This window comes from Chlorocebus sabaeus, chromosome 24, assembly GCF_047675955.1.
Source record: "Chlorocebus sabaeus isolate Y175 chromosome 24, mChlSab1.0.hap1, whole genome shotgun sequence".
Taxonomy (NCBI): Eukaryota; Metazoa; Chordata; class Mammalia; order Primates; family Cercopithecidae; genus Chlorocebus; species Chlorocebus sabaeus.
The window spans coordinates 62,646,436-62,667,940 of record NC_132927.1 but is presented as its reverse complement, the minus strand read 5'-3'; positions in this window follow the sequence as shown (position 1 = coordinate 62,667,940).

The following is a 21,505-nucleotide window of genomic DNA, read 5'->3' as shown; positions in this document are numbered from 1 at the left end:
GTTTTGGTCACATATCTTGGTCTGACCAGCGATAGGTCTGGCCAGCAGCTATCACCATTGTTTTGAGGAAGTGAAATCTCTAGGAATGCTCCATCTCTCTCTCATTCAGTGACAACCATGCACGCAGGTAGGAAAGGCATAAGACAGTAGCATAAGAAATCCCTAAATCAATATTTAAAGTTTACCTGGAAATCCACTAAAAATGTAGCAGAATTAGTGTGGGTAAAAATAAACTTTTTATTTTTCTTATTTAGAGTAGTCTGATTAATGCAGGCATAGGAAGAGACTTAATAAACGCAAATCGTGATTGATCCAAAATCCTGAAGTTTAAGTGAAGTCAGTGGACATTCAGTTTGGAGTATCAGAAAAGCTGACCATAAATTACTTAAACGGTAGGCAATTTGTTATCTCATATACAAATATATGCTGGAGGTGGATTATTCTAGGATAGTAGCTCAGTGATATGTCTGCGGCAGCTCCAAGGATGCATGACATTATAAACATTAGAAGAAAAAGAATTTATATCATGAATTTCCCACCCTAGAAAAACAACCCTTTGTATTTAATTGCCCAGCGTTGTATTAAATCCTTCTTCCTAAACCAATTACCACAATTGAATTGGACATAATGGGATTGGTTCCCTAGTCAAATTAATATTCATTACCCAGGGCTGAAAGAGCCCATGAAATGAACGGTTGTCCAACTCTTGAATAAACTCAGAATTCTGCTAGCGAGGAAAAAGTAATACTGTCTACTGAGTAGACAATAAAAAGATGTTCAGAGAGTGAAAATGTTCTCTCAACATTATGCATCCAAATCCAAATGCAATTTTAAGTTAAAAATATGGCTAAAATTATTTTACATTTAAACTTGATTTTTTGCCAGGGAACCAATGTTTTACCGTAGCTTGAAACATATTATCCTTTAGTTTAGTAACCCAACAGAAGACTAGAAATTCTTTCAATGGGAGTAAAAATTTCTCACAAATACTCAACTCTTAACTCAGTTTCTTTTTATATCATAAGTGGGTCCCACTCTTGGGTTACTGGTTTTAAAATTTTATTTTTATTTATCCTACCTAACTTTAAACTAGTTGTGCTGGCATCAGGTAGATAATACCAGTTTTTTTTTTTTTTTTAATATTCACCTTAGAGTACTACAGCTTGTGGGTGTTGTCAAGCAGGAGCTCATTTAGGATTAAACATGGATTCTCCTCACTGTCCTATAGGCTTTAAAGCCAGGCATTAAGCAAACTTGGCTAGAGGAGATATTTTAAATTTAATAAAAATCATATTTGCTTACTGTGAACTCAAGTATAATTACACATTATAAACATGTAACAGAAGCTCCACAGAGGAAACATTACTACATATGCGAAGGGTGGTCAGGAGCTAAATTAAGGAATTCTACTGTCTAGCTCCACGTTTCATCATTTTCTGAGATGATTTCTAAGAGAATCCACTCTCAAAGTCCCCAGTGCATATGCTTTTTGAGAATTCGTATGATCATCTCCACCTCCCTACACTATGAATTTAAATGATTAGTGCTAATGTGCACACACAAGCAGGTGAGTTCTTGGTTCTTCAGAGTCACTGGAGCGAGGAGTTGAATGATGTGTGAAATGAAAAATCCTATCCAAAGCTCAGAGGGAGTTGAGAGAAGACTGTGCTGTGGGTTCCTGGCAGCCCGGGTTAGTATCAATGAGAATCACATTGGTGCGTAATAAAAGCTCCCAAGCCTCCCACCACTCTTCGTGTGGGCAGGTGAGTGTGCTTTAATGAGCTGTTTTATGCCTGTCCTTGTCTCAGTACATCTCTCTTATCTCTCCAACTACCCAGAGTTGTAACAATTAATAGTCTCTATCGCAAAGTGAAGTGTTAGGTGAGAAAATTACCTGGACTACTTGAGCTAAATGATTCAAACTACCTCTATTTTCCAGAGATATTAAGGGGAAAGAAGGAAGAAATTGAAAGAAGGAGTTGGTCTTTAGAAATATTAACTTCAGTTCTTTATTGTGGGTGTTTAAGGGATCAAAGGTCTACGCTTAGAAGTATCACATGCTGCTCTTCATTAGCCTGTGCAAAATAAAATAAAAATATTAAATCAATCTCCTATACACATGTACACCCTGTATATGATGATAACAAAAATGATAATAAAACATACTCCTGCACAATGAGATAACAAGTAAAAGTGTACAATAATATCCCTTCAACCACAGTGTCACTTTCCAAGGCTTCCGTCACTTGTGGGCCACCAGAGTCTGAAAATCAAATGGAAAATTCCAGAAATAAGTAATTCCTAGGTATTAAATTGGGAGCTGTTCTGAGTATTGCGATGAAATCTCAGGATGTTCGAGAATGTTAATCCTCTTCGTCCAGCCTCTCCATATTGTCTATGCTGCCTTCCTGTTAGTCATTTAGCAGCCATCTGAGTTATCAGGTTTACAGATAATAAGAAGACGGAAGAGAGCAGAACAATAAGACATTTTCAGAGACAGACAGAGACGGAGAGAGATCACGTTCACATAGCTTTTACTGGAGTGTCAAATTTTAATTGTTCTATTTTACTATTAGTTATTATTAACCCCTTAGTATGCCTAATTTATAAATTAAACTTGATTGAATGTATAGATGCATAGGAAAAATCACAGTATATATAGGATTTGGTACTATCTGAGGTTTCTGTCATCCTCTGGGAGTCTAGAAACATATTTTCCATAGATAAGAAAAGACTACTTAACAAAAGTACCTAAGCTCTTTGTAAAATGTGAAGATTTTGAATTAACTTGAGACAAGTATTAAGTGACAAGTTTTCCAGGATTAGCTGGCTGACTATAGAGGGATTGGGGTTTGTAATAGACAAACCAAAACAACTGAATTCAAGGTGGGCCCTCTTAATCTCAGAAGAGATTAATCTCAGATCTTCATTAGATCTGACTTGTAACATTACAAGCAAAAATTAATTTGTTCGTTTCACTACATCCCCAAATTGAACCACCAACTATCACACGAAAGTTTCCTTGGAGCACAGAGAATCTGATTTTTAATTTTGACAGTTACCCATTCATCTCAGTGTGTATTTGAGAAAAATATAACTTGGGAACAAACATGTGGTCCACTATTCCTTAGGAGGAGACTAACTTAGAAAGCATATCATACAGGCCGGGCACAGTGGCTCACGCCTGTAATACCAGCACTTTGGGAGGCCGAGGCGGGTGGATCACAAGGTCAGGAGTTCAACCAATATGATGAAACACAGTCTCTACTAAAAATACAAAAATTACCCCGGCATGGTGGCATGCACCTGTAATCCCAGCTACTCAAGAGGCTGCCGGGATGCGGAGGTTGCAGTGAGCCAAGACCACACCACTGGACTCCAGCCTGGGTGATAGAGTGAAATTCTGTCTCAAAAAAAAAAAAAAAAAAAAAAAGGGAGAGGAAGGAAAGGAAAGAAAGGAAAGGAAAGGAAAGGAAAGGAAAGGAAAGGAAAGGAAAGGAAAGGAAAGGAAAGGAAGAAGAGAAACAAAGAAATACAGGCTGGTTGTAGTGGCTCACACATGTAATCCCAGCACTTTGGAAGACCGAGGCGGGTGGATCACAGGGTCAGGAGATCGAGACCATCCTGCTAACATGGTGAAACCCCGTCTCTACTAAAAATACAAAAAAGTAAAATGGGCATGGTGGCACGTGCCTGTAGTACCTGCTACTCAGGAGGCTGAGGCAGGAAAATGATATGAACCCAGGAGGCGGAGCTTGCAGTGAGCCGAGATCCTGCCACTGCATTCCAGCCTGAGTGACAGCGAGACTCCATCTCAAAATAAAATAAATAAATAAATAAATAAATAAATAAAATGAGTAAATAAATAAGTATACCATATGGCAAAACTAGTGAAAGCAATACCTAAATGACAAATTCAGGAAGCACTAAGATACAGCAATGGCAAGGGCTTAAAGGGTTTTAAGTAAAGAAGTATTACAATTCTTAAATATTTTTCTAAAATTAATAACATGTTTAGCCTTCTTTTCAAGTGATTTTCTCCCCTCTAACCTGCACATTATCACCGTCATTCCACCATTAACCCTGATTTTATGTCATTTTATTCAGCACCACCATCATAATAGCTCAGTTTCTCAAGTAGTTAGCACGTGTGAGGCAGCAAGGCATTAAGTGCTTTAAATGCACTATTCCACTGAATCTTTACAACAATTCTGTAGGAGACACTATAATTATTCCCATTTTCCAGATGAAGAAACTGAAGCTTTGAGAAGCTACCCCTAAATCTAATTTGTTTTTGAAGCTTATTTTTTTCCTTCTGAAATTCCCACCTCATTACCTGTATCTTAATGGTATAATTAAGAGTATCATAATAATGGCAAAGACTTACTGACCACTCATATGTTTAGGACACTGGTTTAAATGGCTACAAAGATTGCCTTATTTAGTACTCACAAGAACCCCTCACATAGATACTAGTATTATCTTTGCTTCACAGATGTGAGAATGGAAGTAGAGAGAAGTTAAACAACTTCTCCAGTGTTACATAGCTATGGATTGTAAGAACCGGGGTTTGATTGCAGGCAGCCTGGCCTCTGAATATACGTCCAAGAAAAGGTGTTTGCACTCACCCTTAGTCGTGCCTGTGGGGTGGGACAAACAGGACACCAGAGTCAGGATTAATCAGTCAGGTTGTCCTGGGGATGCTTGCCTGTGAAAGCCTAGACAGAGTTGTTAAATCATAAAATCTTTGTTTCTGTCCCACATTTTTATCACATGTGCTAGGTTTACTTGTAGGAAAGAGAGGAGAACAAAAGAGCAACGAGAGGGCAAGAAATAGGGAGAAGAAAGAAAGAGAAAAAGATAATTGAAGCAGAGCAAGTTAAATTGATATTACTCTCCACTGATGTCTCAAGTCTTGAATACATTTAGAGATGTACAAATTAAAAAGTTTTTCAAAGACCTTCTTGGCTAACTTGACCTCAGTGGTCTGAGACATTCCAAAGAAACGGTGGGCTCTGTCACAGTACCTCTAAAGACAAATCTGCTTAATAAGTTGAACTCTTCAGTTACAGATAGCTAGAAGCCAAATTATGTTCACAATGCCCTTTAAAAATTCCTCCATGCTCAGATTCAGCAATCAGGTTAATCTTATGAATATAAACAAGAACCGACATGATTAAACTGTTTTACATAAAATTTATTAATCTAGTACCAAAGGGATGTAGACTTTCTGTAAAGTGCTTTCTGAAGACTTCTTTGTTCAAACTATTTAATATTTTGTCTCTAAAAATTTCAGTGTTATTTATTTATGGTAAGAGAATCCAAATGTTTTATAATGCAAAACATGGGATGAATTTAACGTGGTGATATAAAATAATTAATTTAAATTATTAGTTTAAAAATTTCAGAGACTAAGGGTGGCAATCCAAATAATCTGTAGGTGCATTCTTTACTTAGTTTCATGGGGGCAGTTCCATATTTTCCTTTTACAGGTTAGCAAAGAAACATTTGTTTTTCCATTCAACCAACATCTCTAGCAAATCAAAAAGTCATGCAATCTTTAGCTTGACTTCTTGAGTTAGGCTATTTCTATGTTCCTTGCCAAATAAGACTTGAGATAAGTAATGACTTTTAAAATGATTAAATATACCAAAATACAGTGATAACACCTATAAAATTTATTAAAAATAAATTATGCAGCTTTTAGTCTGTAGGAAGTGGCATTCTGACAAAACAGAATGCCACTTCTATCGAAGGCTTCAGGCAACCTGGCTACAATTTTCCTTAGGCTGATTGGAAATAGCAATTATAGAAAATCTGATCAGTGCAATTGCTTAAAGTGGATCGACTGCATACAGAAGTCCTAAAGAAGAGATGACATATTTAATTACACAGCAAACACACATTAGCTGAGCTTTTAGGAAAATAATGACAGCTAGGTACAGAAAAATAGACATTATAATATTTATAAGAAGAAGCATGGTGATAGTGATAGTTGATAGAAAGAAAGGCAGCCACTGTAGTATCCAGGCTTTTCTTGACTTAAATTTTACAACACAGAGAGAAAGATGAAATTAATAACCCCACATTAAAGGGGATTCAAATAAGGCTAAAAGAATTCATGATTTTCACCCAATATTATCTAGCTGATGAGTAACAGAGACAAGATTGCAACCCAGGTCTTTATGACGTCCAGGTCTGTTCTCTGAATTGCTGGGTTTGACTTTCTACCAGCACCATGGAAGGAATGGTGAGAATATAGATAAAGGAATATATGATAATTGTGCAGATTTTCCATCAGTGATAGCCAAGTAAAATTTATACACATGATAAACTCCAAAAATATATTAATTTCTCTTTAATTCAGTATGACTATGAGACTGCACAAATGGAACAGAGCAGTTACATTTAATGAGAAAAGCCTTAGTATTTATGACATTTCCCTGCTCCTGGTCAGAAAGGTGGGTGACATTTTGGACAGAGAACATGAGGAAGTCACTGCTGACTAAGAAGAGATCCTAAAACAAGATATAAAGTAAAATATACACTTGTATTGTCCTTTAGAGTTAAAAGAAAATATGTACTATATTTTATCCAATCTTTACTCAATTCCTCAAGAGTAGGTGAGCTGGAGATTATGATCTTGATTTTAAAGATAACATTTTGAGGCTCAGTGAGGTTTGATTAGTGGAAAAGCCTGAATGGGGACTTAACTTTTCTGCTGACCAGCAGACTTTCTGGTATATTATCATCCAAGGCAGTAGAATAAGCATGTTGTGTGTGGTGAGGGATAACAGATGAGGGTGGGTGGTTAAGAAAAAAAGATCATGGTCATTGATGAGAGTAGAGGGAGGTGAATATGGATATACAAATGGAGCCAGATAATGAAAAATTGCATAGAGTACATGTAGGAGTTTAAATGTAGTTGAGATACAAAGAGAGGTAGTGTGGTTTGTCAAGTATAGGAGGAAACATCTCCTATTGAGTTTGGAGTCATGCAAACCTAGGGTGAATAGGATAAGCTATCTTACTTCTCTAGCCTGGAGGTTCCTTATCCTTAAAGCAAGACTAGTAATACCTCTGTGACTAGGGATTTGTGGTGACAATAAAAGATTTATTTCATAATGTATGTAAGATGTATATGACAAGCTCTCCATGGAAAACAGTGATTGTGATTATAACTATGAATGAAGTGAAATGAAAACTGTGTTTGAAGCTGCTTAACCAGAAAGCTGTGTGGGAAAGTAGAGAACACTGAGACCTGGAGTCAAGGGGCAAAAAACCATATAACATTATTTTTATATATAAAACCCTACCAACCTCCATGAAATTCTTTACTGGTTTCCAGTTTCACTTGGAATAAAATTCAAATTCTAAAGTCCTTCTTACAAACACGTGCATAATGTGACTACTGCATGTCTCTCGAGGCCTTTTTATGTTCTTTAATCTCCAAATACACTGGGGTTATTTAATTTCTTGCTAAATCAGTCTTCCTAGAATATCATTTTCCCAACTCATCGCTTGGCCTCAACTTAAAGGTTATATCAGTAAGCCTTCTCTGACCTATTGTCCTATTGCATTTCATTAATTAATTACTGATGTTTAAAATTATATATATATATGTTTGTATTTAGGCAATTGAATTATTGACAAGGAAATAGAGAAGTAATGTGTGAATTAAGCTGAACTGAAGTTCTCTGAAGAATAGTACTCTGGACAATATAAAGAAGAAAAAGGAGAAGGCCCTCTCCAGGGAGATGTTCAGCATGCCCAAAGTAGAGTCATATATGTTACATTTAGAGATATCAACACAAGTAATGCCAGATACGATCATAGTGATTACTCGCCAAACTAAAGGAAATTTTAAAAATCTCTAAGTGCTAGAGTTGAAGAGGGCATGAGGCAATTGGCTATTCTAAGAGCTCTAGAGGAAACCATCAAGGATTTTACCATTTAGAAACATGAGAAGTCTAAATAATGTTATAAGTTTTCTCCAAGTTGAAGCAGCTTTGGTTTTAAGCTCTTCGAACCTGTGGATTAATGATGTGTGAGTGTGGGCCTGCATGTGTGTTGAGTGTGTATTTCATCTTCTGTGCATTTTTGTGTATCTGTGGTTTGTTTTGAATGTTTTTTGGTGAAAGTCATATGTGTGACAGTGAAGTCAACAAGTTGATAGAAATGGGACATATGCCACTTGATGGAGGTCATTTCATTGCATGTGGCTTCAGCCTTATATCCCCAGGCTCTGTCACAGCAACTTCACTAGAGTATCAAGGCTTAGATTGTAGAGGTCTTCTATGTCCAACTAAAAATGTCCCTTGCAAATAATTCATTTGTTGAAGATGACTATCATATTAAACCCAAAATAAATTTTAAAAAGATTGCCCAATAAAATAAAACAAATTTTGATCCAATATAATATTCCAAGAGGCATCTAGTTGGTTATTTATGTATTTTCATTAGATAGATACCATACTTACGTTATTGAAAAGGTGAGTAAGAAATAGACCTGACAGGTTATTATTATTTAAGAGATGTAATAAACCTGAATGTCTTTATGAAATTTGATTAACATTTTTCCTAAAGTTAGAGACATAGTGGTCTACTTCATCAATTTCAACCATTTTTGTTTTAATTATTGACAAGAAGTATAAATGTAGAAGACGAGGATCCCACTGTGCCCATGGATCTGGCATCACTGAAAAATAGCAAACTTGTCACCAATTGACTAGTGGAAAGAAAAAAATACATTTAACAATGTCATAACAAAAGAATCCTGAAATCTGACAGCATTGGGAAGACTTATGAAACAAAGAGTGAGTATAATTTTGAAATTTCATTTCCTAAGGAATTCTTTCAAAATCAACCATGAACGCTGGTTTTTGGAGATCGTCAAGGTAGGAGCAGATCTAGAAGGAACCAAAAGTCAAGATCAGACTGACAAAGGAGTGTTTCTAGACCCCATTGCTGTCCAGGACAACAATTTATGCCTTCTTTAAATATACTTTCCCTGATCACCTATTCTAAATAAGAAATATCATTTACCTTCGTCATACCCCATCGCTCCTTCTGTTATTTGCTATGTTTGAAATTACATTGTTTATATGTTTGTTCATTTAATTATACAAGTCATACAATAGTGCCTAACACATAGTAGGCTCTAAAAAAATTTACTGTAAATGAAGTGAAACAAGATAAGAAAACACAAGGAAGATGGAAAGGCCATGGCAGTATAACATGTTAGTTACCTGCTCAGAATTTATTTGATTTTTTTCTCCCATAGCTTAAAACATTTTGTAATATAATTATAGGAAAATACAGTAATTAAAACATTTAAAATAAAAAAGTGCTGTATTCATTCATTAAAGGATTATGTTGATTATCATCTTTCATTATAATTACAGCACTGTGTCTTCAAATCAGAATTAGATGGAGTAACTGTGAATATCAACATGGTTTTATCCTTGGAGGAAGATTTTTTTTTTACTTTTATGTATTATCATTTACGTATACATTTTTTTTTCTTCTGGGGTGGAATTTCATTCTTGTTGTCCAGGCTGGAGTGCAATGGCGCGATCTCAGCTCACTGTAACTTCCACCTCCCAGGTTCAAGCAATTCTCCTGCCTCAGCCTCCCTAGATGCTGGGATTACAGGCATGAACCACCAAGCCCAGCTACTTTCTATTATTTATTCCTGTGTTAATATTTATAGAGTGGCTAGTGTCCATCATTTCCCCAGAACGTTCCATAAAAGACATAGATAGGTCCTGCCTTCTAGGGATTTAGAATCTAGTAGGCAAAAAGATAAGGAAACCAACATACACCAGTGCAATATGGCAATAAAGTTAAGCACAGTGAACTATGGGAGCACAGACAAGCAGATCCTGACCTGGCAGAGGTGGTCAGAAAAGGCTGACCAGAGAAAGATGGATGGACAATAAAAGGTAGAGGTTATGTCATGCTGAAGGAGTAATTTCAATAGCAAACAGAAATTCAGTCTGTTGGTATGACTAGGCAGAATTTATTTAGGAATTATGGGAGATAAAGATGGAGGGGCAGGCAAGTCATATCGCAGGAGTCTTTCATACCATACACACTATAGATAATGTACATTAAAAAGCTATTTTCTGTCCAATATGACTGAAACTGAAACTTCCTTTCATACCAAGGAAACAATAGCTTACAAGAAGATGAGCTGGCTATGTGAGAAGCAAGGCTGGGATCTCCAGAGACACAGGCAAATAGGATGAACACATGAAGACACTTATTATGTAAATCAGAGGTAGAAAAGTCCCACAACCTGCTGCCTGCAAGCTAGAAACCCAGGAAAGCTCGTGGTATAATTCAGTCTGAGTCCAAGCACCTGAGAACCAGGAACACCAACATTGGCAGACAGGAGAAGATGGATGTCCAAGTTCAAAGAGAGAAAGTGAATTTGCCCTCTTATTTCTTTTGTTCTATTTGAGTCCTCAAAATATTGGATGATGCACAACCAATGGTACATCTTCTTTATTCAGTCTACTGATTCAAGTGGCAACCTCTTCTGAAGATACCCTCACAAACACACTGAAGTGTAAAGTTTTACGGGATATCTGGTCATCCCTTAACCCAGTCAAGTAGACATATAAATTAACCATCACAGCCACCAATGTTCTCACATTTACAGATTCAGAAATTTAATTTGTTTAATTCATCCAGAGTTCTGGAGAGTTTAGAGTGACAAAATTCATAAGAGGCAGTTACTATTATGTCCAAGTATAGGAGAAAACTTAAATCAACTTGTCAGTCCATTTTCTCCTGGGCAACAGCCTAGAAAATAGACAAGAATGGGATAATTTTATTAAAAATATATTAAAAATAAGTTATGATAATAAACCCATTCAACTGTGGAGAGAAAAAAAAAGAGAAAATTAATTATGTGCGTGGTCAGAGTCACTCAAAAGGACTAAAAATAAATTCATGTTATTTATTGTCCTTTGAATCTCCTTTTCTAAATCTTTACATTTCATACTTTAAAAAATAGTTTTTCTTTAGATTATAGTAAGTTTCACTGCACTTGGCATTCATAAGACTCTATGAGGATGTACTTTTTTTTTAAATAAAAAGATTTTTAGATTATAAATGTGGTACAGAAGTCTTGTAAACATTTTACTAAATATGTAAAGATAAAGGTGAAATCAAATTTTAGCCCATCCCTTAAATATAAACTCTATTGATATTTTATTAGAAATATTCATCTTTTTGCACACATGCTATACAAATAAATATATATTGCTTTGTAGGTCTATTTTTGATTTAATGATAAACCAAGCATCTAGTTGCATCAATAAATGTTGTTTGCTTGTTTTTTTTTGTTGTTGTTTTTGTTTTTTTTGTTTTTTTTTGTTTGTGTTTTTTTTTTAAGACAGAATTTCCCTCTTGTTGCTCAGGCTGGAGTGCAATGGTGCAATCTTGGCTCACTGCAACCTCCGCCTCCTGGGTTCAAGCGATTCTCCTGCCTCAGCCTCCCGAGTAGCTGGGATTGCAGGCATGTACCACTACGCCCAGCTAATTTTGTATTTTTAGTAAAGACGGGGTTTCTCCATGTTGGTCAGGCTGGTCTTGAACTCCTAACCTCAGGTGATCCACCAGCCTTGGCCTCTCAAAGTGCTGGGATTACAAGCATGAGCCACCATGCCCAGCCAATAAGTGTATATCTTGTATACTGTCATACTCATATTTTATATATTCAAAGCCCTTTATTGGAAATTCAGATGATATCTATGACTACTTATTTTAATAATGAATATTATTAGAAGATATATTCTTGCATGTGTATATATGTCCTCTTCACTTGTTTATTTTTTCATAGAATAAGGTACTAGAAATATAATTTATTTCTAGTACCTTATTCTATGTGTTAAAGGCATGCATATTCTGCAGATTGGGATTAAATATGAACTTTTTTTGCTCTCCAGAATTTATCTTTTATGCAACAATTTTACCATACTCTAATCAAATTTATATTAATATTGTTGTCAATGATTTCTACTTTATAGGCAAAAAATCATATCTCATATATATAAAATCCTTAATTACTAGATAGGCTGAATACCTCTTATTCTTACTAATCCTTTGGTTTTCATTTTTAACTGAAAAGTTATTCTTTTTAACTGAAAAATGAAAATCAAAGGATTGGTAAGAATAAGAGGTATTTTTCAATACTTATATTGAGATGCTAGCTTTTGTTTTTTTATTAGTAAGTGTTGAATTCCATTAATACAATTAATATTGGTCACTGCTGTGTACCAGACACTATTCTAGGCATCTAAAGTATAGCAACAAGGAGGAAAGACAAAATGCTTTCACCAGCACCAAAAATAAATAAAATAAATTATATACACACACATACATACATATATAATACATACCTGCACATGTACTCTGTCTTTTCTCCACTGCAGCTTAAACACAAGAAAAATATTTCTCTCACAGTTTTCAGTGATACATAATAAACTACTTTTTAAGCTAGATGCCTCAATGATATTTCAATATATAGAGTATGGTCTGATTTCTATTACTTTTCCTTTTCAGAGGGTGATTTTCCCTCCTAATTCTAGATTTTTTTATTGGAGCAACATTAGCATTTAGAGAATATTATTGGAGTCCAGAAAACAAATTACCAAACCCCTTCTAAAGATTTCCAAACTTCCACAGGGTGTATTTGAGGAAAACGTGGATATTGAGGCTTTTTATCTTTAACCCAATGCTGGATATGCCTTCATCACGATTAAAGCCAGGGCCAAGATTGCGCTATAAGCAGAGGGTCAGCATCAGCAATATCAGGAGCACTGCAGTCATGAAGATGAGGGCTTTTGCTTGTCTTTGTTGTTCGTGTTCTATTCTGTTTTAATCTAACTTGTAAAAATAGGAACTTATTTACCAACACAAAATTAAAAAAGAAAGATAAAAGTACCCTAGCTCTGGCACCTCGGCTAGTTACAGACTTGAGAAATAGGACAGCCTGTGTAGACAACAACCTTAGCTTACCTTATCCTGTGTACACTTTCCGGTAGACATAACACATGGCTTTACCATAGTCATAACTACCTCGAGTTTTCATCAAGGTACTCTTTAGACCTTCAACACAAATTTAATTTGAATCTTTGATGCTCATAAAACTTCAATATCTACTCTTCCTACCCCATATTTTTATTTTATTTTTGATTGCCTCTGCCCTTGCTCTTTCGAACAAGATCTAAATGAAAAGTGTCAGAATATTATATCAAAAGCCATTTAGATTGTTTTTGAATAGAGTGCTGGGGTGCCGATAAGTATTCAAACTTCTGAGTGCTTGGTCTAACCTATTATGCCTTTCAGTGTGCCTTCAGGAAGCAATTTCTGAACTGTAATAAATGTTTCTCATCACTGTAACTCGCAAATGAGTCCGAACTCCTAGAGGTGTAGGACAATTGTTGACCTTAAGGATAAACAGGAAGAATTTCAAGTAAATGGCTTGGACTGTCATGATCAAGACTGATATTTGGTGACTGCTCGGTCCCAGCCCCTGCTGAGTGATGTGCTACATCATTCCAAAACCTGTATCATTTTATGAGAAGGAACGTCTTTGAAAATTTTGTCTCACAACACAGTCAATATTGCTTCTGCATGTGGATTTTTATTATCATCTATTCAAAAACAGAAAAAGTGTTTTGTTGTTGTTATTTGAAAACAACTAAAACTGAAAACTTCTCTCTAGGTTTATTAGTGCTTGGTATTTCTAAATAAATAGAGTAAATTGCTGGGTGTAGTGGCCCATACCTCTAATCCTAGCACTTTGGGAGGCCGAGGCAGTAGAATAGCTTGAGCCTCGGAATTTGAGACCAGCCTGGGCAACATGGCAACACTCCGTTTCTACCAAAGGAAAAAAAAAATTAGCAGTACCTGGTGGTGCATGCCTGTAGTCCCAGCTACTGGAGAGGCTTAGGTAGGAGGATAATTTGAGCTCAGGAAGCTGAAGTTGCAGTGAGCCAAGTTCATGCCATTGCACACCAACCTGGGAAACAGAACCAGGCCCTGGCTTAAAAAATAATAATAGTAATAATAAAAATAAAGAATAGGATAAATTAACTTAGTCTCTCTTGTACCTAATTCAAGTTGGGTTTTGTTTTGTTGTTGTTGTTGTTTTGTTTATTTGTTTTTTACTTTTGAGACGGAATCTCGCTCTGTCGCCCAGGCTGAAGTGCAATGGTGGGATCTCAGCTCACTGCAACCTCTGCCTCCTGGGGTTCAAGCAATTCTTTTGCCTCAGTCTCCCAAGTGGCTAGGGTTACAGGTGCCCACCATCATGCCTGGCTAATTTTTGTATTTTTGTACAGACAGGGTTTCACCATTGTTGGCCAGGCTGATCTTGAACTCCTGACCTCAGATGATCCGCCCTCCTCAGCCTCCTAAAGTGCTGGGATTACAGGCGTGAGTCACTGTGCCTGGCCCCAAGCCATCTTTTTTAATGGAGTCATTTACATATATTACTACTTTGTGAGTGATTTTTGTATTTACATAATATTTCAAGGTGATTCAGGTGCTGTGTGAATATTACATTCTTTAAAGATTGCTATTTTTTTTGTCTTTTTAAGGAGAAAAAATATATTACATAGACATTAAAGGTCATTAATCTTGAGTGAGGAGGTGATGTCAGCAAGATGGCTAACTAGAGGCACCCATGGCTCATCCTCTCACAAAAAAGGGACAAAAACAACAAACAACTACATTTTGACTACAGGGTCTGAAGGAAAGTGCTAAAGTACAGAAAGAGAGTGGCACAGACCCTGTGGAACACAAAGACTCAGGATGGCCAAGAGAGAAGAAAACAAAATACTCTGTTCCTGCCACCCCATCTCACCAGTCAGGATCAGCTTGAAACTAGGAGAGACATCTCCTTACAGGGAAAAGGCAATCAAAAGTCACCAGAGTCCCCTATTGACACCATGGGCATCTGCAATCTTTGCTTCTGGAGAATCCTACAGTTTTTTACAGGTCCTGAGGCCAGTCTAGGGGGCTACCAACCATTCACGTAGTTATGCTGCTCTTGAGAAGAGCCACATTATGCCCCTCCCCGTGTGACCCAAACTGCTGCTGCTGCATGGTGTTGTGTTGTGACCAGAGTCACTGCTAAAGTGTGTTCTGCTCCAGGAGCCAGTAGCCACTGCTCCTCTCCCAATTACCGAGGCTCTGTCACCATTACGCCATACTCATATATGATAGTGTACAATTCCCCAGCTGAACTGCTACAGAGCCCTATCCCTGGGAGAAAACTGCTTAGGAAGCACTTCATCTATCCCATTCCAATGGCTGCAGCACCCTGACTGTGCAAATGGAGCCTAAATCCAGTGAAGCAACCATGATCTTTGCGTCTGAGTCCATGTGGTGGCTTATCTCACAAGGAACAGTTGGACAGTCGGTCGCTTCCCATGGGAAAGCTGAACCCAAACTGGCACTTCTTTGGCACATAAAACAGCTCACCATCCTCTCACCTCAGGAACCCCACCCAAGATGCTGGAACAGCTACACAAATTCCAGCAGCCTAGGCCACTGAGGCGATCTCAGGCATTGCTGATATTGACTACAGCTGAAGAAACTTCTTGGAGACTACACTACCGTGTCTACTTTGAACCAAAGCCAAAGCACACTACCTAACCAACACCATGGGACACATCTATAGGTAAAAGTCTTTCTCTACAAAAACCACTTCACAAAATTAGAAAGAAAACCATAATACCGGATGCACAGATATGAATACAAGGATACAAGAAACATAAAAAAGCAAGGAAACAAGTCATCACCAAAGAAACACAGTAATTATTCATAACTGACCCTGAATAAAGAAAATTTACAAGCTCCCTGTAAAGAAAGTGAAAATAATAATTCAAAGAAAACTCACTAAGATATAAGAAAACACAGACAATTCAATGAAATCAGGAAAAAATATCATACAGAAAGAGATGAAAAGAGTCAAACATAAATCTTGTACCTAAAGAATTAAATGAATAAAATTTTTAAAAATATAATCAAGAGTTTCAACAGCAAATTAGATCAAGGAGAGGAAAAATTTCTGAAACTGAAGACTGGTCTTTTGTGTCAGAAGAACACACTCAGAAGAAAAAAATTACCCACTCAGGAGGAAATAAAAAAGAAAAGGATTTAAAAAGATGGAAGAAAACCTACAGGACTTGTGGATTACCATTAAGCAAAGAAATCTCCACATCATTAAAATTCCAGGACAGAAGAGATAGATGAGGGCACAAAAGTTAATTTAAGAAAATAATAGCTGAAAACTTCTGAAGTCTTGGAAGATATATGGTAATTCAAATCCATGAAGCTTAAAGAACACCAAAGAGATTTAATCCAGAGAAGTCTTCTCAAGAAACATTATAATCAAAGTATCAGAAGTCAAAGCCAAAGAGAGAACGCTAAGCAGCAAGAAAAAAGTGGCAGGTCACATATAGAGAATCCCCATTAGACTATAAGCAGACCTCCCAGCAGAAATCTTTCAGGCTACTAAAGAGTGGGATGATATATTGAAAGTGCTGAAGGGGAAAAAAACAACCTGTCATCCTGCAATATTATATCCAGCAAAATGGTCCTTGAGAAAAGACGGAGAAAGAAAGTCTCTTTTAGAAAAGAAAAAGCTGAGGAAATTATCACCAACAGACCAACCTTACAAGAGATGTTTAGGGAGTGCTTCAACTGGAAGCAAAAGGGCAATCATTACTATCAATAAAACACATGAAAATATAGTCTCACTGGTAGAGGAAAATTCATTAGCAAATTCAAAATACTTTGTTACTATAATGGTTATTACATAAACATTCAAGTATGTTTGCTATATTTTTGAAGGTTAAAAGTCAAATGGTCAGTGATAACTATTCACAATAAGTTGTTAAAAAACAATATAAAAAGATATAAATAAAGAAACAATTTATAAACTGGGAGGGGAAGTTAAAAGTGTAGAATATATACATATATGTACATATATGATATATATAACAAATATATATAGCAAATAATATATAATATATATAACAAAACTTAATTTAGTATTGTCTTAAAGAGTCTATTTTATCTACAATATTTTTGTGTGAGGCCATAGTAACAATGAAGAAAAAACTTAAGGCAGATACACAAATGAGAAAGACAAAGTTATCAAAGCTTATCACTACAAAAGAATCACCAAACCACAAAAGGCAAAAAATTAGAGAGGAACAAAGAATATATAAAACAAAACAAGCAGAAAAAAACAACATGGAAGGAACAAATTCTTACCTATCAAAAACAACCTTGAATGTAAATGGAGTAAATTCTCCAAATAAAAGATACAGAGTAGCTGAATTCATAAAACAAAAACAACAATAATCAACTATATGCTGCCTACAAGTAATCACTTCACCGGTAAAGACACACAGACTGAAAGTGAGTGGATAAAAATTATGAATCCATGTAAATTAAAACCAAAAGAGAGCGAGAGTATCTATGTTTACATCCAGTAAAATAGGCTTTAATTAAAAACTATAAAGAGATAATAGAGGTCGTTATGCAATAATAAAGGGGTCAAATGAACAAGAGAATAAAAGAAATATAAATATATCTGAACAAGCACAGTGAATATACAATGTAAATGTTGTTAGATCTAATGGGATAGAAAGACTGCAATAGAATAATAGTAGGAGATTTTAACACCCTACTTTCAACAATGGAAAGATCATTCAGAGAGAAAATTAACAAAGAAACATTGGATTTTAACTGCACTCTAGACCAAATGTATCTGGTAGAGATTTACAGACAAATCTATTTAATAGCTACAGAACACCAATTTTTCATAACAGGACATGGAACTTTATCAAGAATAGATCATGTTGTAGGCCAAATAGAGATTTACAGAACATTCTACCTAATAGCTACAGAATACCCATTTTTCACAACACCACATGGAAGTTTATCAAGAATAGATCAGGTGTAGGCCACAGAAACTCTCAACAAATTTAAAAAAATTATCTCAAGTATTTTTTCTGACTTTTTGACCACAGTGGAATAAGACTAGAAATAAATAATAGAAGGAACTTTGAAAGCTATAAAAATACATGTAAATTAAACAGTTTATTCTGGGAAAAAAAAAAAAAAAAACAGCAAGAACAAGTCAATGAAGAAATTTAAAAGGAAATTTAAAAATTTTCTTGAAACAAATGAAACTTTAAACACAACATACCAAAACTTATGGATACAACAACAGCAATTCTAAGAAAGAAGTGTATAGCAATAAACACCTACTTCCAAAAAGCACAAAGATCTCAACAAACCAACTAAAACTATACCTCAAAGAAGCAAAATGCAAGAACAAACTAAATCCAAGATTAGTAGAAAGATCAGAGCAGAAATAAATAAAATAGAAAATCAAAACAATACAAAGGTAAACAACATGAAGAGTTGGTATGTTGAAAAGATTAAAAAAAAATGACAAACTTTTAGCCAGATTAAAAAAAGAGGAAAGACTCAAATAAATCAGAATTGATGAAGAAGACATTAAAATAAATATTATAGAAATACAGGATCACTGGAGACTATTATGAATAACTATTCACCAGCAAATTAGAAAACCTAGAAGAGAGAGATAAATTCCTGAACATATTCTACCTACCAAAATAGAATCATTAACAAACTAAAAACCCAAACAGAACTATAATGAGCAACAAGATTGAATCAGTAATAAAAAATATCTCCCATCAAAGAAAAGCACGGGACCTAATATATTTATGAGTTCTACTAAACATTTAAAAAAGAATTAATAACAACTCTTTTCAAACTATTCCAAAAAATTGAGGAGTAGATAATTCTTCAGACTCATGATATGAGACCAGCATTACCCTGATATCAAAACCAACCAAGGACAGAACAACAGCAACAACAAAAATAGGCCAATATATCTGATGAAAATAGAGGCAAAATTCCTCAACAAAATACTCACAAACTGAATACAAAAGCAAATTAAAAAGATCATTCATTGTGATCAAGTGGAATTTATCCCATGGATACAAGGATGGCTGTATTAGTCTGTTTTCATGCTGCTGTTAAAGACATATCTGAGACTGGGTAATTTATAAAGGAAAGAGGTTTAATGAGCTCACAGAACCACATGGCTGGGGAGGCCTCGCAATTATGGCGGAAGATGAAGGAAGAGCAAAGGGACGTCTTACATAGCATCAGGCAAGAGACCGTGTGCAGGGGAACTCCCCTTTATAAAACCATCTGATCTTGTGAGACTTATTCACTATTATGAGAACAGCATGGCAAAGACCCATCCCCATGATTCGATTACCTCCCACTGGGTACCTCCCATTACATGTGAGAATTATGGGAGCTACAGTTCAAGATGAGATTTGGGTGGTGACACAGGTAAGCCATATCAATGGTTCAACATATGCATATCAATAAATATGATGCACTAACAGAATCAAGAACAAAAAGTATATGATTATGCCATCTCTGATTTCTTTGAGCAGAGGTATGTAGTTCTCCTTATAGAGATCTTTCACCTTCCTTGTTCGCTGTATTCCTAGGTATTATACTCTTTCTGTGGCAATTTTGAATGGGAGTGCCTTTGTGATTTGGTTCTCAGCTTAAGTGTTGTTGTTGTACAGAAATGCTAGCAAATTTTGCACATCGCTGCTGTATTCTGAGATTTGCTGAAGGTGCTTATCAGCTTAAGAAGCTTTGGGGCTGAGACAGTGGCGTTTTCTAGATATGAGATCATGTGGTCTGCAAATAGGGATAGTTTAACGTCCTAACTCCCTATTTAAATGCCATTTATTTCTCTCTTTTGCCTGATTGCCCTGGCCAGAACTTCCAATACTACATTGAATAGGAGTGATGAGAAAGGACCTTCTTGTCTTGTGCTGGTTTTCTGCTTCCAGCTTTTGCTCATTCAGTATGTTGTTGCCTGTGAGTTTTTAATAATATGGGTTATATTACTTTGAGACATGTTTCTTCAACACCTAGATTATTGAGAGTTTTTAATGTGAGGGAATGTTGCATTTTATTAAAAGCCTTTTTTGCTTCTATTGAGATGATCATGTATTTTTTTGTCTTTAGCTCTGTTTATGTGATGAATCACATTTGTTGATTTGCATATGTTGAACCAACTTTGCATTCTGAGGATTAAGCCTACTTGATCTTGGTGGATAAGTTATTCCATGCTCATGGATAGAAAAAATAAATATGGTTAAAATGGCCATATTGCCCAAAGCAATTTATAGATTCAATGCTATTCCTATTAAACTAACAATGACATTATTCAGAGAATTAGAAAGAACTATTTTAAAATTTGTATGAAATGAAAAAAGAGCCTGAATAGCCAAGGCAGTCCTGAGCAAAAATAACAAAGCTAGAGACATCTTTCTACCCAACTTCCAACTATACTACAGGGCTACAGTAACCAAAACAATATGGTACTCGTACAAGAACAGACACATAGATTGATAGAACAGAATAGAGAACACAGAAATAAGCCTAGACACCTACAACTATCTGATTTTTGACAAACCTGACAAATACAAGCAATGGAGAAAGGATCCCTATTCAATAAATGGTGCTGGGTTAACTGGCTAGCCATATGCAGAAGATTGAAACTGAACCCCTTTCTTACACCATATACAAAAATTTCCTGAATATTAAAGACTTAAATATAAAACCCCAAACTATAAAAACCCAAGACAAAAACCTAGGTAATACCATGCAGGACATAGACATGGGTAAAGATTTTGTGATGAAGACACCAAAAACAATTGTAACAAAAGCAAAAACTGACAAATGGGATCTAATTAAACTAAAGAGCTTCTGCAGAACAAAATAAACTATCAAGAGAGTGAACAGACAATCTTTAGGATTCAAAGAAAATTTTGCAAACTATGCATCTGACAGAGGTCGAATATCCAGCATCTATAAAGTACTTAAATAAATTTACAGGAAAAAACAACCCCATTAAAAAGTAGGCTAAGGACATGAATGGACACTTCTCAAAAGAAGGCATACATGCAGCCACCAATCAAAAGGAAAAGCTCAACATTACTGATCATTAGAGAAAGCAAATCAAAACCACAATGAGATGTTATCTCACCCCAGTCAGAATGACAATTATTAAAAAGTCAAAAAAAACAGATGCTGCTGTGGTTGTGGAGAAAAAGGAACCATTTTACACTGTAGGTCAGAGTATAAATTAGCTCAACCATTGTGGAAGGCAGTGTGTCAATTCCTCAAAGACCTAGAGGCAGAAATACCATTTGACCCAGCAATCCCATTACTGGGTATATTTCCAAAAGAATATAAATAATTATGTTATAAATATACATGCATGTGTATGTTCATTCCAACAATATTTATTATAGCAAAGACATGCAATCAATCTAAGTGCCAATTAATGATAGACTGGATAAAGAAAATATGGTACATATACACCACAGAATACTATGCAGCCACG